Raw genomic sequence first — 13,576 nt, forward strand, 5'->3', positions numbered from 1 at the left:
CTGGCTAGTAAGGCTTAGTTGGTTAAAGCATCATCCAGTGCACCAAAGGGTCAAATGCTCAATTCCCAGTCAGAGCACATACCCAGGTTGTGGGTTCAGTCCTGGGAGTGTATGGGTTCTCTCTCACATAAATGTTTCTCTCTCTTTCTCTATCACCTCTCCCTCCCTCTCTCTCTAAAATCAAGTTTAAAATAAATAATCTATATATATATAAAAGCCTAAGTGACCGGCCGACCAGCTGGCTGGCTCCTAGCTATGATGTGCACTGCCCACCAGGTGGCAGACGCTCAACACAAGAGCTGCAAAGCAACAGTAACTTTGCAGAGTGCCCTCTCGCACTCTGGGACCCCTCCGGGGATGTTGAATTGCTGGTTTTGGCCCAATCCCTGCAGGCCAGGCCGAGGGACCCCACCAGTGCATGAATCCATGCACCGGGCCTCTAGTAATAATAATAAAAGAAATAGGACAGGTAACACATTTAGGAAAAGGAAGTTAGGTAAGAGTTTAAGGTTTGTTTGCTTGTTTGTTTACAATAAGCAGCGGTTAGGACTTTTGGCTAGGAGGCTAGCAAGCTGAGACAGGGACATAGCAGAAAGAGCTAATACAAACGAAGAAATCAGACACCAGGAAACAATGCAAAAGCAGAATCTGAAATTCAGGGTCAGAGGAACTGAAATCTAAAGCCAAAGTGATAGATGTAAGATGAGGTATTGGGGTTGCAATTGAAATTGTGTTAATAAGAAATATGTTAATAATTGTTTGCATCCCATTCCTCCTTAACCTCACTCCCCCATGAAAGGATGGTTAAAAGGAACCCCAAGCCCCACCGACACAGAGGCTCCCAGGGTGGGTAGCCTTCCGAGTAGTCTCTGGTAAATGAGATGGAGAAATTTGAGAAACAGTGAAGTTCCTGACAACTAGAAAAGATTCAGAAAATAATAAGTTCTGATTCCTTATTTATCATACTAAACTCTTTGCCTCTTTTCCCTGCCAGAGGAACTAATATTTTTTAATCATGTGTCAGAATATCTCCATAGAGCAATTTTATAAGAAAAGATAGGAGGTAATCTTCACAAATGTTAAAGCCTTATTCAGAATGCTATGGCGTTGGCTTCAGGACATCTGAAGTCCTATGAGCAGCAGGATTTAAGAATGCTATTTGACCCAGTAATCCCACTTCTAGGAATATATCCCAAGAAAACAGAAACACCAATCAGAAAGGATATATGCACCCCTGTGTTCATAGCAGCACAATTTACAATAGCTAAGATTTGGAAACAGCCTAAGTGCCCATCAGCAGATGAGTGGATTAAAAAACTGTGGTACATCTACACAATGGAATACTACACTGCTGTAAAAAGGAAGGAATTCTTACCATTTGCAACAGCATGGATGGACCTGGAGAGCATCATGCTAAGTGAACTAAGCCAGGCAGTGAAAGAACCACGTGATCTCACTCATTTCTGGATAATAAAGAACATTATAAACTGATGAACAAAAATAGATACAGAGGCAGAGCAGCATGGGACAGACTGTCAAATGACAGCGGAAGGCTGGGGAGGGTTGGGGGCGGGGGGAGGTTAGAGATCAACTGAAGGACTTGTATGCATGCATATAAGCATAACCAATGGATGCAAGACACTGGGAGGGGGGTGAGGGCATGTGCCAGGGGGTAGGGGAGGCTGGGGGAAGGTCAATTGGGGGGAAAAAAGAGACATATGTACTACTATTTGTAATACTTTAAACAATAAAAAATAAAAAAATAAATAAAAGTTACTTTAAGAAAATGGAAAAAAAAAAAAGAATGACACTGAGCCTTACTGGCAGGGCCATCCTTTGGGAGGATGTGTCACTGATTATATGAGTCAAGTGCCTGAAGGTAACTCTCTGCCTTTGACTCCAGAGTCAAATTGAGAAGAGTCCAAGAAAAAAAAATGGAACTTCCTAGAACCCCACCACAAGCTCACCATTGCTGCTAGATAAGTTAACATTTGGGGAGATAAGGTGGCATCACCTCAAATACAGTGAAATTCATTTTTAAAAGCCTCCTCTCTTGAAGACAGGTGAAGTAAAAAACAGAAAGAAGGGTTAGAAGTTGAGGATCTGTCTTTACATTTGCTGCTCTATCCCACCACATTTCTAAATTGGGTATTTGGTCACCATGAAATGTGATCAAGACATAGTCAGATGCAGAGAATATACATTCATTTTTTCCCCTTTGGAACACTGGATTCTGTGTGTCCCTCATTACCAAGTCACTGACACTGCAGGTAAGAGAAAGGGTCCAGCTATCACATAATGACTCAGAGCATTGTAGCTGGGATGGGGTGGGGGGGACTTTGAATTCTATTCTCCCCAAGAAAGGAAGGTTTTTAAAAGGAGCTCCTTCCAGACAAGTAATTGTAATAGTCTAAGGCTGGGATTACATGAGACTCAGATTGGAGTTGGGATTCATCAAGTGACAAGAAATATGAGGGGATCATTCCAGAGGAGGATTGGTGTTAACAGGTGACATGAGCACCAACAGGTCAAAGTCCAGAGAGGAAACAAGGTTCTCAATTGCAAAAATACTCATAGGACCTAACCAACAGGCACATGTATCGGGAATTCTGAATGACAGAAAAATTATCCAAAAATGGTCTGTGTGAGGAGAACCTGTGTTAAATTTTAGCTTCCAAAAATCATAAAAATTCCTGATAGTGCTGCCTCCAAAACAGGTCAAGCGAGAACTCAGACTAATGGTGGTAATCAAAAGTGTGGTTAATGTGATATTGAGCTACTTTTTAAAAGGACAGTATGTCTGTACGTAATTGGTATAAGAATAGAAAGTAATATTTAAAGAACTAAAGGATGTTGCCCGATGGTTTTGAGTAGTTCAAGATGACAAAAATTAGACTATTTTTGAAAAATAGTGGTTTTGCAAAATAATTCATTACTTTTTTCCCCAAAAAAAATGTCTGATGTTTTTAGTGAGCTCTGCAGCTTTCCTACGGGCTTTTGAACTTTCGGTCCTGACTTGGTTGTCACCATGGATTTGGGGGAGTGGGAGCAGAGGCACAGATGCCTGAAGAGACAATTCTGGAGACAATCCTAACACCGGACAGCTTCACCTTTGCTTTCATACTGAAAAGAAATTGAGAAGAGTCCAAGAAAAAAAAATGGAACTTTCTAGAACCCCACCACAAGGGGGGCTGAATCAATAGGTTCATATTTATTTAAGAGGCAGGACATAGGACAAAAGACTACTGTTTACCAAACGATGTTTTATATGTCTTACCAGTTTCTGACAGCCCAGGTAGACTAATCGAGAATTCTCCATTTTTTATAAAGTGTCAAAGTGCTAATGCCCTGTCAGTCTGTCCATGGACGTGGCTCCCAATCAGGCAGAGAGGCTCTAGAAATCCTAACATGGTATGTGATTTCAGATGCCTGCAAATCATATGGCTACAGATCTCTGAGACAGAAATATGTTTCTTGGGTCCCAGGACGTACATATACACTTTCACCCTTCCCGGGTATGTTAAGCAGAAGAGGCTAAAGTATATGACAACCCTAAACTATCAAGGGTAGATGCTTCGATGTAGAAAATTTAAATGCCACTTCAAATGTTTTATTGGCCCAAACGAATAACATGGTTCTACTCCGTCACAGAGGGCAGGAAGTTTAGTCTTCCAAGTGTCAAGGAGATAGAAGTCAGTGAGCAAAACTATGGACTACCACACCTAATGAGTAATCTCAGCTAACTCCAAAGAGCTCACCTGGTGCTGGGGGAAGGCCTTTTAAGGATGCTACCAACCTCAAGGAGGATATAGGACCTCTTGATTCTTCTGGTCCCCAGTCTATTATTGCTTAAAAATAAATCACATACATTACAGTGAGATGGTACATGGCAAACTAGAAATAAAGTAATGCAAAGTTCTTTGATAGTAAAAATCAAACACTATAGGTTTCCATAAGTATTTCTATACTCAGGGTTATCTGACTTAGAAATTCTTAAGAATAGAGGAAGTATAAAAATTTCATGGTAGCCTTATAGGCAAAGAGGTGCTGGTCCTAGTCTTTGAGCTGAGAGATCAGAGTCAAGAATATGCAGTTCACCTGTTTGGAGTAGTGCCACAATAGAGCCAAAGCTCATAAGCTGTCACATAAATTGTACACGTGGACGACTATTCCTGTTTTCCAGTGTAATTTACTGAAGAGTCTTAACTCAGTCTCCTTCAAACATGTAATGATTTTGCTCTTTTACAATCACTAACTACAACCATGCTCTGTTGAACCACCATTTCTTATCTCCCTTAATGGCATCCTAGATAAGTCCTAAAACTTCATATTGACTTTCAGTTAGTAGAAAGCTCTAATACAATTTCACACAGCAATATTATATCAACATTATATTTGGTTTAATATTCCTCTTCTCCCCCTCCCCAGTATTACCCTCTGGGTTTATGCCAAAGAACTGGGGGGGAGATGGGGTGGGGAGCAGCTGGATCAACTTTGCTCTTCTACCAGCATAGTAGTTAAGATCCCAGCCAGGGAATAAAATCCCAAGCCTGCCTCCTTCTAGACTTCTCCAATCGTCATGAATGTGTCTCCTGAAGTGCCCCCTCCTGAAGTGCTGGACAATCTCTGTACCTCCCTCCAGGTCCACTCCCACCTTCTGTTCTCTGCTCTGGGTCCCTAAGAAGCTGTTCTCTACATGAAGCTTCAACTGGGCTCATTTTGCTCATTGGCTTCTGGTTGGATTGGGCCAAAGGGAGGTACGGGTACAAGATCAGAGGCTGGAGAGAGATACTGAGGTATTTATTTCCTTGATCCTCCCCCTCTTTGCTGGGGCCCCCATTTCCAATGACTGTGTCCCTCTTCAGAAGACCATGGGTCTTGGCAGGCTGCCCTCCTCTCCAGCTACAGCTCTGGGTTCTAGCAACCCTTTCCTCTCCTCTCTCTTTGGGCGAGTGGTGGTTAGAGCTTCCCACTGTGGGTAAAGCCAGGATGCTTCACTGTGTCTTGTTGGCTTCCCTTAACTCTGTTCACACCTTTGTAAATAGTCCCTCCACTAATCTCTCCTCAACTGCCCTACTTGAGTGTGCCATCTGTTTCCTGTTGGGATGTTGAATAGAAAAGGGCTGAGCACTTCTTTTCCTGTCCCCAAAGGAAGGGAGGGGAAATCCCAGCATCCCTATGCTGAGGACTCCTCATCCGAATAATATCCTCCATTGATCCTCTGCTTCTCCCCTAAATATTGTACTTATTCAGAAGAGTGTAAGACTGGTGATAAAGGAAGCAAGGAAGGTTTAAAAACCTCATCCAGCCGTGGGCAAACTACGGCCTGTGGGCCGGATCCGGCCCATTTGAAATGCATAAAACTAAAAAAAAAAAAAAAAAAAAAGACCGTAGCCTTTTATGTAATGATGTTTACTTTGAATTTATATTAGTTCACACAAACACTCCATCCATGCTTTTGTTCCGGCCCTCCGCTGCAGTTTAAGAACCCATTGTGGCCCTCGAGTCAAAAAGTTTGCCCACCCCTGTTAGAGCAGTGGTTCTCAACCTTGGCTGCACATTAGAATCACCTGGGAATCTTTTCAAAATCCTGATTTCTGGGCCTCATCCTCTGGAAATTCTGTTTCTTTGTTACTAATGTTGGCCCCACCCCATAACAAAGAAACAGAATTTCCGGAGGATGAGGCCCAGAAATCAGGATTTTGAAAAGATTCCCAGGTGATTCTAATGTGCAGCCAAGGTTGAGAACCACTGCCCTAGAGGGAGGTTCACATTTTAAATGCAAGAAGCTTTCTTTAAAAGGTCTTTCTAAAGAATCACTTTGTGCTTCTTTGTCCTTAATTCAGCATTTTTTAATTCTGGGGCACTAGAAAAAGTTCATTCAGCGTGCTGAAAGGCCTTCATTTATCAGTTTACAGAAAAAACTCAAGACAAAAAAAACACAATTGTTCCAAATTGAACTAATGTGCCAGGACTACATGTATCTGTACGTTTGGATCCTCACTATCTTGAATAACCAACAGTTAATGGATACTTTACAATTTACCTTTAGCTGCCTCATTACCTACCTAGGAAAATAGCAAGTTATACAAACAGAATTCTAGAAATTGTTCTCCAAAGCCTTTTATTATGTTTTAACACACAGCCAATGTCAAAACAGTACTCCCAGGACACTAGTACAGAAATTCATCTAATGGCATATTTAACAAAATAGCTGCTTTGAGAAAGAATAAGAGCATGATCTTTTAGAGAAATTATGCTGTGTTATTTCATTTCATTTCATAAAACACTACCTGAGAGCCAATTCCAGCTAACCTTATGCTTTATTTGCATTTTTTTAGCTTATTAAATGTGAAGGCATTCAGGGGTTGAGTGATATTGCCAGCAAGCTGCATTTCATGTGGAAGATCAGCAGGGGCCTTTTGGAGGGCCTCAATTTTTCTCCGAGTGTCAGGAAATCAGATTATTGCATCCAGCTGCAAGCTGTTTTGATTGAACTGAAAGTCTGATTTAATTTGGTACAAATGGCAAATTACTCCTCTATTTATCCTTGAACTACATGTACCCACAAAGTACTATATTTCAGGATGTTCTTAAAAGTTTAGGGTTGAAATGTGATTTCTAAAGGTTCCTTCTCTATGCCTAGACCCCTCATAAAATTCCAACAGACGGTGAAGGCCCCAGCAAAGACATGATTTCTGCACTCCCTGTCCTCGTGCTGTTTACAGAATGTGTATGTTGATGCAGTGGTTAGATGCATATTGTGAAAGACATGAATATTCTTGACAAAATGGAATAAAGCTTGGAATATTTATTTATTTATAGCACTCAAAGGGCAACTGATTTTAAGCTTATGCTATATAGCCGTCTCTCCTTATTTGTGGTTTTGCTTTCTGCTGATTCAATTCCCAAATATTAACTGCAGTCTAAAATGCTAAATGGAAAATTCCAGAAATAAACAGTTCATAAGTTTTAAATGGTATGTCATTCTAAGAAGTGTGATGAAATCTCTAACCACCCTGCTCTGTCCCTCCCGGAACTTGACTGGTCCCTTTGGAATCTCCATGCTGCAGCGGTTCCCATCTGTTAGTCGCTTAGTAACCCTCTGTGTTATCAGATTGACTATCTTGGAGTCACAGTGCTTGTGCTCAGATAACCCTTATTTTGCTTAATAATGGCCCCAAAACACAGGAGTAGTGATGTTGGCAAGGAGAAACCGTAAAGTGCTTCCTTTAAGTGAAAAGGTGAACGTTGTTGACTTAATAAGGAAAGAAAAAGAATTGTATGCTGAGGTTGCTGAGATCGATGGTAAGAATGAATCTTTTATCCATGAAATTGTGAAGGAAAAGGAATTCCTGCTAGTTTTGCTATCACACTTCAAACTCCAAACCTTACCGTCACAGTGCACGGTGAGTGCTTAGTTAAGATGGAAAAGGCATTAAATGTACCTGTGGAGGATGAGAACAGGGAATGTGTCCTCATTGTGGGAACATGTTGCTTCAGAAAGCACTGAGCTTGGACTTCAGCAAGAAATCCCCTGGAATGAGTGACCAAGCCATTACTGCAAGTACAGGATGGTCACACAGGTCAGGAAGAGGTTTGGACTAAAAAATGTAAAAATTCCCGGAGAGGCAGTGTCTGCCAGCGAAAAAGCTGCTGCCACGTTCCCAGCAGAGCTGGGGAAGGTGACTAGTGTTCAGAACTATCTGAGTTTTCAGGCATCAACTGGGGGTCTCAGAACTTATCCCCTGTGCATAAGAGGGGCCACCGATTGTACTCTCAGCCATACTGTTATTGAAAATTGGACACAGACAGCAGTGTAGTGATGGCCAAAAAGGGGGAGGGAGGAGGGCTGGTTGGAGGTAGACAAAATGGGGGGGGGGGAATAAGGGACATCTGTAAAAGTGTCAACAATTTAAAAAATGCTAAGAGTTCAACCAAAGGACTTGTATGCATACATATAAGCATAACCAATGAACACAAGACATTAGGGGGCAGGGGAGGCCGGGGGAAGGTCAGGGAGGAAAACAGAAAGGAGACATATGTACTACTCTTTGTAATATTTTAAGCAATAAAACAAAAAAAAAATGCTAAGCAATGTTAAGAGAAAAAGTATCATAGACTATCAGGCCCCTTACAGGATAATGCTTAGGAGACAAAACAAGTGTTTGTTTTTGTTTAATCTTATTCAGCACAGTTTTCAGGAACCGCTATACAGTAGAATGTGTTCAGGAGAAACAAAATAATTTAAAAAGTATAGTATTATCTCAATGTCACACTTTAGAAGCTATTCACAAGTTCTGAGGTTTCCAGTTTAGAAAATATACTTCAAAACACACGCGTAGGATGTTTCAAGGTGAGCCAAAGCAAATGTTTATGTGAAAACAATGACAGTCACTATGAAGTATGAGGTTGAACTGGTCTTCCTTTAAGGAGGTTTAAAATAAGGAAAATGAACAGGTTCCATTTAGTCCTGTTTAAGGGCAACACGATAATGAATTTTTCCAATGGCTCTTTAAATTTTCTCCACTTAACACAATCATGTTTTCAAAGATATAAAACCATTAAGTCTAGGAAGGCAGCGAAGCACAATACAATCTTTAAAGAATGGGACTTCATAAATCTTTCTCTTTCTGATGTCCAGTCTGCTTGTGTGGCTCCTCCATTTTGCAACTTCTTTTATCTTCTATTCCCTCTTTTCAAATCATGTGCATATTCAACTCAGCTACCACATTTATTCTAGTGTCTCCCTCTAACATAATGCTTACTTGCTCTAAATAAATATAGAATTTTAAATTAGATTGCTTATTTTAGCCAAGAATCACACAGTACTGAACATTTTTTTTCATGCCTATACCTTCCTAACCGACTGCATTGCTTGGGCAATGGCCAAAAGTTCCTTTCTTTCCCTTCCCCTTTAAAATCTAGGATCGTGCCATGCTTCATAAATGCTCATTGCATGAGAGCAAGTATGAATTCTGTGATGTCTTCACAGTCTTTCTTTGCAATACCTAATCCAAAAAATATAACTCTTTTTAAATAAAAATTATTTTGTTTATTTTTGAAATAATGAGTATTTGTGTTCATTTTTAGAAACTGTCCTGTAATATGTCTCATTTTTTTGGTTCTTAAAAAATATTTTTATATGTTTTTATTAATTTCAGAGAGGAAGGGAAAGGGAGAGAGAGAGAGAAACATCAATGATGACAGAGAATCATTGACCGGCTGCTTCCTGCATGCAACCCACCACAGATCAAGCCTACAATTTTGGCATGTGCCCCAACCTGGAATTGAACCATGATCCCCTGGTTCATGGATCAATGCTCAACCACTGAACCACACCAGCCAAGTTATATTGTTTTGGGTTATTTTTTTTAAATATATTTTATTGATTTTTTACAGAGAGGAAGGGAGAGGGATAGAGAATTAGAAACATCGATGAGAGAAAAACATTGATCAGCTGCCTCCTGCACATCACTTACTAGGGATGTGCCTGCAACCAAGGTACATGCCCTTGATCGGAATCGAACCTGGGACCCTTCAGTCCGCAGGCTGACGCTCTATCCACTGAGCCAAACCAGTCAGGGCTATATTGTTTTTAATAACATAAAATGGGAGAAGTGATTCACAGTAGGTTATTGCCTAGAAAATGCTGAAATCTTACTTAGATAATATAGAACTATGATGCCAAAAGGTTTGTTTTCTCTTGAGCCACACTATTGCTTTCTTCCTTTATTTTCAACCCTATATTTTATAAAGTACTTCTGGGAAAATAATAAGAATTATTGAGGCCAGCAATTCCTACTAAGTATAGTGTTCAAGCATAATATGGTTGATACTCTGATATCTGAGAAGAGAATTAGATATGATTTTCTGTTCAGAAAATTTCAGGCTAATACATGCTAATAAATGCTGAACTGAACTTATTAAGATAAAATGTTCTTGTAAATCAAATGATAGTCATTTTCTTTAAAAAATGATGATAGCAGGTGTTCCAATCTGAGCCATTCATTTGCAACATGATTTAAAATTAGCAAATGTCAACATGATGGAGAGTTAGTTTCTGAAAATACAGTGAATGCAGACTACGTTCCATGTATGCACTGAAGCATAAGTAATAATCCTTGATAGTGCATTTTGGTTTGCGGCATCTTCCAGTACATTAAATTATTTGCTGCTTATTACAACTTTGTAACAGAGAACACAAAAATATTTTTATTATTCACATTTTTTCAGATGAGAATTTGAGGGCTCAGAAAGATTTCATAACTCATCCAGGGTTACATAATTTATAGAGCAAGAATTTAAAACCAAGTCTTCTGACCATGAGTTCTATAGTTAGTCCACCATATGAAAATCTTCCTGCATTTTGAATATTCCACACAGAATAATGGATCCTAAAAGCAGGTAATAGGACAGCCTTCATGTCTGTTGTATTAGAAGCCACCCAGCATATGAAGTAAAGTCAGTGGAGAGAAAAAGATAATCTACACAGTTTTCTATCCTCGTCTTCCTCACCGTTTTCTTGATGTTTGATAAATTTTTTACATAGAAATAAATTTAATAAAAATTCATCATTTAAGAAAATACATTAAAATACATTTGTCTTCACTATGCATTCTAAATTTATTCTTCAACTAGTATTGTCCTGATTAATATTTAACCAGTTTTGTCCAAGATAAATTAAAATATAGCAGAATTTGGATCAGTCTTACACAAGATTTTTTTTAAAATTCATTAAAGCATAAATGAAAGATATTGAAGGTGCCCAGTGGCTGCTTCTTACTATGGTTCAATATATAATGGCCCATTTTGACAGATAAGTGCTCAATATTTTACAAAATTGTCTATTTTCTCAGTAAAGCAAGATATCTGTTCTTTTCTTATTGATTAAGGTATTACATATGTGTCCATATTCCCCATTTGCCCCCCATCCCCCACTTATGCCCTCACCCCCCTGGTGTCTGTGTCCATTGGTTAGGCTTATATGTATACATACAAGTCCTTTGGTTGATCTCTCCCGCTTCCCCCCGCCCTCCCCTACCTTCCCTCTGAGGTTTGATGGTCTGATCAATGCTTCTGTGTCTCTGGATCTGTTTTTGTTCATCAGTTTATGTTGTTCATTATATTCCACAAATGAGTGAGATCATGTGATATTTATCTTTCTCCGACTGGCTTATTTCGCTTAGCATAATGCTCTCCAGTTCCATCCATGCTGTTGCAAATGGTAAGAATTCCTTCTTTTTCAGCACAGCATAGTATTACATTGTATAGACATACCACAGTTTTTTAATCCACTCATCTGCTGATGGGCACTTAGGCTGTTTCCAAATCTTAGTTATGATAAATTGTGCTGCTATGAACATAGGTGCATATATCCTTTCTGATTGGTGTTTCTAGCTGTGTGATCCCACTTCTAGGAATATATCCCAAGATATCTGTTTTTTTGCACATGGCTCTCAAATTACAAATCTGTTCCGATTGCTGGTAATGTTATGGACAGGATGATTAAAAGCATACTTAAGTGATAATGCTTTCCTTGTATGCAACTCAAGAAAGAAAATTGGAGGGAAAGTACATCCATGATTCAAACTGATTCAAACTCTAAATTGCTTTTAAGGAAAAGAGACAATATTGGATCCATAATTTTGGATAAATGGAACAGGATAAAATATGAATGATCCGCTGTCACAAAAATATGAGGTCAATCCAAAGTAGCTGGGCCACCAGCCCTACAAAGACCACTGTTCTTCAGTGCAGACCATGCAACAGGTAGCAAAGTTTGAAGCTCCCACTAACCAGGGGAACCAGCATCTATTTTTTTGTAATAATTTAAAATTTAATATTTTAGAAATAGCATTAAAACAGAAATCATGTGCAAAGTCAAAACATTGCAATTTCTTATTAATTTTATTGAAGAGTTTTGATTTTGTTTTAAATGCCTATTAGGAGTTTGGGACAATATTATATTTCCAATACTTATTAAGACTCCTTTGGGGCTTTCAGTTCTTACAGAACACTACGCAGACCTCACACTACTTGAAGAGTTTTACCCAAAAGATGGATGTCAGACAAAACCACACAATTTATATCAATGACAAAATTTTAAAAAGAAGAATTGAAGGGACCCCTATATGATCTGTTTTCTGACTTGGGCATGTGGTAGGTACTTTGGTATTAAAGAGCATGAAGATGAGGTAGCAAGCCTTTGGTATATCTGAAGAATTGGGCTCATCCAAGAATGCCTTCAGACAGTTACAAGGATTTCCATTTGATGGTAAACCAATGCAAATCCAGTGTGCAAAAATAAATTCCGATATAATATCTAAAACACATGGCACTTTTGCTGACAAAGAAGAGGGAAAAAAAGCCAAAACTGTGGGACAGACAGCAATAACTGCAAATAAAAAGCCTGGTCAGGTAACACCAAGTTCAGCTAACACCCAAGGAAATGCGACACCACATTCTCAGGTACCTGACTACCCTCCAAACTATAGCTTTTCCTTAATAATTTACCAGAAGAGACTAATGAAATGATGTTACCCATGCGGTTTAATCAGTTCCCTGGCTTCAAGGAGGTACGTTTGGTACCTGAGAGGCATGACATTACATTTGTTGAATTAGAAAATGATGGACAGGCTGGAGCTGTCAGGGAAGCTTCACGAGGATTTAAGATCACACCGTGTAATGCCACGAAGATCGCCTATGCTAAGAAATAACATTTGGGAAAGTTGTCTTTAAAGGACTTGGTGTTATTTATAGTGTTTGTTTTGATAACATGTGGTCAGGCCATTTTAATAGTTGAGGGTGGGGGGAAGTGAAAATGAAATTTTTGTGCAGGTTTTTAAAAATTACCTAGTCTTTCTTTTCTTTAGCCTTAGGTAACTATGAACTTTAAAGGCCTAATTCTATATAATAAACTTTTATTTGTATTTTGTAAAAAACTAAACAAAACAAAACCCCACAACTCTAAAGGTCTCTCCCAGCCTCACACTTTTAACCTTCTGTATTCCTTGTCTTGAACGTATAAATGTTCTCTAATGAAAAAGAGCGTCCATACATTAGCAAGTGAAAGAATAGGACTCACACATAGAACTTGAGTTCCTTATAAGTCCCATTTCTGGGATGAGAGGAACAAGACAAGAACGTAATCGAGATGGCCTTAATGTTTTCCTCAACTTGACTGAACTTCAGACAGGCTTCTTCCTGACTCTAGGTCCCTCACCTCCCTTTTCTCACATCATTTGCTTTAGAAAACTTGTAATTAAAAATTATTTCTCTATCCTTCTGAGATATAAATCTGTATACCTTTTATTTCCTTTTCTGTTTTATTATATTGCTAGGACTTCTAGAAGAACATTGAGGAAAATCTTTGACCTATGCCTGATATCAGGGAAAAGTATCTAATTTCTCACTATTAACAAAGACATTAGCTATAGGTTTTTTTGTAGATGCTCTTTATCAAGTTGAGGAAGTTACCCAAATCCAAACTTTTAAATATGCCTCATTATGAAAGGATATAATGAATATTGTCTTTTGGACTCTATGGTATATTTGATATATGGTACTATATATA

General features: G+C 39.0%; 1 long non-coding RNA gene and 1 pseudogene across 2 annotated transcripts in view; one reads left to right on the forward strand and one right to left on the reverse strand.

Moving 5' to 3' along the window:
• Positions 1 to 13,576, reverse strand: part of LOC308519024 — a 289,305-nt gene that overhangs the window by 242,742 nt on the left and 32,987 nt on the right. The window lies entirely within an intron of this gene.
• LOC308518864 (U2 small nuclear ribonucleoprotein B''-like) lies at positions 12,058 to 12,719 on the forward strand (annotated as a pseudogene). Its single transcript has one exon. The product of its transcript is annotated as a U2 small nuclear ribonucleoprotein B''-like (transcript).

The sequence above is a fragment of the Myotis nattereri genome (genome assembly GCF_964212035.1).
Source record: "Myotis nattereri genome assembly, chromosome: 5".
NCBI classification, from domain to species: Eukaryota; Metazoa; Chordata; class Mammalia; order Chiroptera; family Vespertilionidae; genus Myotis; species Myotis nattereri.